The sequence below is a fragment of the Lotus japonicus genome, chromosome 2 (genome assembly GCF_012489685.1).
Source record: "Lotus japonicus ecotype B-129 chromosome 2, LjGifu_v1.2".
NCBI classification, from domain to species: domain Eukaryota; kingdom Viridiplantae; phylum Streptophyta; class Magnoliopsida; order Fabales; family Fabaceae; genus Lotus; species Lotus japonicus.
Genome location: NC_080042.1, coordinates 73,579,211 through 73,584,465, shown reverse-complemented (window position 1 = coordinate 73,584,465; position 5,255 = coordinate 73,579,211). Strand labels below are relative to the sequence as shown.

The window sequence follows — 5,255 nt, the reverse complement described above, 5'->3', positions numbered from 1 at the left end:
AAGATACTTGCCGAACAGTAAATAACTGGTTAACTAGTTGAATTCACGCTTCTTAACACTAAATCTGGGCTACTGGTACATCCTTTCTCATACAAGCTATGTCAGTTTCTTGGTTTCTCTATGAACACAACTCAAACTTGATTTTCCAAAAGTTCCATTGACTGAGCGTTTTATAGAAAGATCTTGTGCAATTCATCATAGATAAACTTTTTTAATAAAAAAGTTAAATTGGCAAAGATTTCAGAAGATCAATAATGGAAACCAAGAACATAGTGATACTATTCCTATATTAATATTATTCACATCGTCAACGAGTTGCCAATCAAAGCAAGACAGTGCTGCTTTGTATCAGAGCTTTCCAGCTAGAATGAGAGGACACCAGTATAGCATTAGTTAATCAATACTGTAGGTGTCCGAAGAGCACACCATAACTTTATTGGGCAGTGTGTAATATTCGAAATATCATTCAGGCAATATGTCTAAAGGAGTTGTAAATTGATCCACCAGGTGGGTTTACCAACATGGTTCAGAATAAAGCTATTCCGCTCTATCAAAAATCAAAAAAATTCAATGAACTCATTTAGAGAGCAATGCTTTTGAATAGTTTTTTTGCAAAGTTTAGCACCATTGTATCGCTGATCAATGTAATACAGATTCAACAAAGTTTTCCTTTGGCAGCAAGCTTCCTAATACAGCCCTCCTCAATATTAAGGCTTGGGATCGGCAACAGAGAGTTAAAATGCAACAACAATAACAAAAATTACCACATACCAATTGGCACACATATAAATCCCAAGTCAAGGAACAACAGAATGCTACTTACTTCAACCTGCCCTTTCTTGGCAACCTTGGACCAGTCTTTGGCAGCAACCCCAGTTCTCCAATCGAATTCAATGGTCACAATTGAGACGCCAGCCCTACTATCCGGTATCCAAAAGCAAGCTGTGTAGTCGCCGTCCTCAGCTGCAGTAAATGCAAAATTACCAGAATCCACCTGATCCCCATGGTGGTAACTGTTCTCATAAGGAGAACTCACCTTGCAAACCACACATGATAACAAAGTCAACCCTCTAGACAAACCACAAGATCCCATTGGTGGCGACTCTTTCTGATTTTCAACCTTTTATTCGTCGTCCCGATGCGACCCCGGTTGCGACACATACTCAGATCTTGAAGATGAAGATGAGGATTCTGATGATTTAGAGAGTCCATCTGAAGGAGAAGGAGAGGGAAGGACAAGGAGATACCCCAAGTTTAGGCCTGCAGGAGATGGTGATGGTGTGAAATTTGTCCTTAGTCAGGTATTTAACAGTAAGGATATTTTTATTCATGCTGTTAAGGAATTTGCTCTGCAACCGAAGAAAGATCTGAAAATAGTGAAAAATGACAAGAAGAGGGTGGTTGTTAATTGTGTGCTGCCCATTTAATTTGAGAATCAGTAAAACAAATAACAGGCACTACTTCCTGCTTGTAACATATGTGGCTGCTCACAATTGTTGCAGGTAAAATCTAATCTTCCTATATTTGTTTTGTACTTTTTTAAATTTTATTTTGACATTTGGAATGGTTTTTATTTTGTTCCAGGTCTGCATCAAATAGGCAGGCTAAGACTCTTTTTATGGCTAGACTCTTTTTATGGCTAGAAAGTTTATGCATTTTCTCAGGCACAGTCTTAACTTGAGCATACCTGGATTAATTGAAGAAGCAAGGAGTAGGTGGAGTATACATTTTGGGGTGGTGGAAAGCTTACAGGGCAAAAGTCAAGGCTCTAGAGATGATTCAGGGTGCATGTACTGATCAGTACAACCACTTGAGAAATTATCTTCATGAACTGCTGAGAAGCAATCCTGGCAGCACTGTAATCATCAAGAGTGAGGAGGGACCTAAAGGGCCAGTGTTCATGAGAATATATGTTTGTTTGGCTGCAACAAAACAGCCTTTGCAAACACATGTAGACCACTAATTGGTCTAGATGGATGTTTTTTGAAAGGCACTTATGGAGGGTAGCTCCTAGCAGCTGTAGGGAATGATGGAAACAATCAAATGTTTCCAATATGCTATGCTGTGGTGGAGGCATAAACTAAGAACTCTTGGAACTGGTTTGTGAGTTTGTTGTTGGAGGATCTAGACCAAATTAAGAAGAAAAAGTGAGTTTTTATCTCTGATCAGCAGAAGGTAAAATCTAATCTTCCTATTTATGTTTTGTACTTATTTAAATTATGTTTTGACATTTGGAATGGTTTTTATTTGCAGGGTTTAGTTCCTACTCTGCAGGAGCTCATTCCTGATGTTCACCACAGACTATGTGTGAAGCATATCTATGGTAACTTCAGGAAGAAATATCCAGGATCAGAATTGAAAGTGACATTGTGGAAGGCAGCCAGGGCAAGCACAGTGCAGGAGTGGAAGCAAGAAATGGAATTGATGAAGGCATTTAGTGAAGAGGCTTACAATGACATGATGAGGTTGCCAGCAAAGCAGTGGGCAAGATCAGCCTATAGCACAGACACAAGATGCGATTTGCAGGTCAACAATATGTGCGAGGCATTTAATATGGCAGTGTTGGAGCATGGGGACAAGCCCATCATTTCTCTGCTAGAGGGGCTGAAGTTTTGCATCAACAATAGGATTGTCAAGCAAAGACAATTGATGCTGAGATGGAAGACTTCAACCATATGTCCACTGAAGGTTGGAATTCTCCAAGAAAGCAGCTGACAAATGCCAGGCCATTTGGAATGGTTCTAATTCTTATGTTGTAGATCTGCAAGAAAGGACATGTTCCTGTAGGAGATGGCAGTTAACAGGCATTCCTTGCTCACACTCCATTGCATGTATGTGGTTTGCACGCCAGAACCCTGAGAATTATGTGGATCCAAGCTACAGGTAAATTACAATTGTAGTTCTAATTGTTGTAGTTCTGAATTAATTATGGTTAATTGTAGTTCTATTTGTAATTGTCGTTGTTCAATTTGTAATCCCAGGAAATCAACTTTTCTAGAAACATATTCCTATCTGATTAAAGCCCAATAATGGGCCTAAGCTATGGCCAGAAGATCCTGCCCCGCCCCTTAACCCTCCCTTTGTAAGAAGAGCTCCTGGGAGGCCAGAAAAGGCTAGAAACAAGGCAAATGATGAGAAGAAGAACCCTACAAAGTTGAAGAAATGAGGCTTTGCACTGAAATGTAGAAGATGTGGAGGACAAGGGCACAATGTAAGAACTTGCAAGGCCAAGGACCTAGCTGACAGAGAGGTTCCTGTTGGAGGGAATAAGGTTTGATACTTGTCCATTGCATGTATTCTTATATCTATTCCTATTTGTAATATTGTTGTTCTCATGGATATTTTCTAATTTTGCAGGATAACCCTACACTACTGCAGCCTGAGCATAGGGATGTGCAAACTACTCAAAATGCAACTCAGGATGCACCTCCAGTGAGCCAGACCCATGGTGAACCTCCTCTTAGCCAATCTCAGCCTCCACAGGCTCCATAGTCTCAGCCTCCACAGGCTCAAAGTATTCAAGCTGGATCAAATGAGGCTGACAAAGCTAAGGGGAAAGGAAAAGGGAAAGTGAAACAGCCAGCCAATGGGAAACAGGGACAAAATGCTAAGGGAGGAAAGAAGAGGAAGCTTGGAGAAGTTAGTGGATCAAAGTAGGCTTAAGTGACAATTGAGCAATGTGACTCTTTTTAATGTTTTTGTAATGTGGTTTAGGCCTAAGTGCCAATTGAGAAATGTGACTCTTTTAATGGTTTCTGTAATGTTGTTAAGGCCTAAGTGCCAATTGTGTACTCTACTGTGGGTGTTTGATGACAAATGAAGGCCTAAGTGCCACTGTTATTTTGTTGAATCAGTGCAATAATTTTGTGTGTTATTTTGTGTGTTACTTCATGACAATTGAAGGCCTAAGTGCCAAAGTTACTTTGTGTGTTGCATGACAAATGAAGGCCTAAGTAGCATTGTAATTTTGTGTGTTACATTACAAGTGGCAGAGTCCTTGTTCTCTTAATCTTGGCAGAGTCTTTCAATTATGTGTTTATGTTCACATTTCAAATTGTACATAAAAATGACATAAAGAGATGGCTAAAATACTACAGGTCTCTAATTCATTCATGAAATACCACAAGTTTACATTGCATCAAAATCTCAATTTCATACATAACAACATAACAACTACAACAAATTACCTAGGCAAACATCTAATTTTCCTATTTGTTTACATAAGCAAACAACAACAAAATCATCAAAACGATACAAGTCCCCAAAGAAATCTCCAACAGCCTTTCCTTCTTCTTCATAGCATCAATCTTCCTCAACAGTGTACCAATAATTTTCTTCTCCCTTGCAATTTCTTCATCAGACCTATCATATTTTACTACTCTATGATATTCATCACATCAAACAAAGAATCTGCAGACTCTCTTGCCATGTATCTGCAAATACAGAAAAACAGAGCACATAAGAGAGCAGATAACAGATCTATGAGAGCAAGGAGAAGACAATGGATAAGAACGCGAACCTTGAACAGTCCACAACCGTAAAATTTTCGCCTAGGGTTATCATCGGTCCAGGATGTTACAACAGGAGCATCAAAACTACAATCACAAATCGGACCTCCATTCCTCCTCTGTGAACAAGAATACGAGCCAGAACTTTGAGACCCACCTCCCATTTCCTTCCACCCTTCGCTTCGAAGAGCTCGCATAGCCTTCTTCTTCGTTCTTCAGATCGTGATTCAGAGGGAGAGACAAGGAATCAAAAACACCTCTTTTAATGGGTCGGGTGAAGAAGATGATGGGAGGAGATGACCGTTGTAGCTTGGTTGAGTCACGTAAGAAGCACATGTTTGTCCAATCATCACTCTCTCTCCTGAATGGTCAGGTGAGACACGCGTGAGGGAGCCACGCCAACTTCTCACGTTAGTTTTCTCACGGAAGGCAAACGGCAGACCAAAAGTGCAACAACATGTATAGTTGGAGGACGTTTTTTTGCTAATTTTGAAGTTTGGAGACGATTTTCGCAGGAAGGCGATAGTTGGGGGACCAAAAGTGCAATTAAGTCTTTTTTGAAATGAATATTGTTATCATTGACAATTACGAAAAACAATTAAAAAAGCAATACATCTGATGAAAATAAAACTAAAATAAAACTGAAAAATAAATTCAACATAAAAAAGTATAAAGAAATGATATTTTTTTATCATATTGGATAATGTTTGGGATTCAAATTTGCAATTTTTTTTGACGGTCAAATTT

At 39.3% G+C, this 5,255-nt stretch overlaps 1 long non-coding RNA gene across 1 annotated transcript; it reads left to right on the top strand.

The window, feature by feature from the left end:
• The first annotated feature begins 2,717 nt into the window (after nucleotides 1–2,717).
• On the top strand, nucleotides 2,718–3,593 carry LOC130735664 (uncharacterized). The gene is made up of 3 exons (XR_009018533.1): nucleotides 2,718–2,883; nucleotides 2,982–3,271; nucleotides 3,358–3,593. It is a non-coding gene; the product is annotated as an uncharacterized LOC130735664 (long non-coding RNA).
• The last annotated feature ends 1,662 nt before the right edge of the window (nucleotides 3,594–5,255 follow it).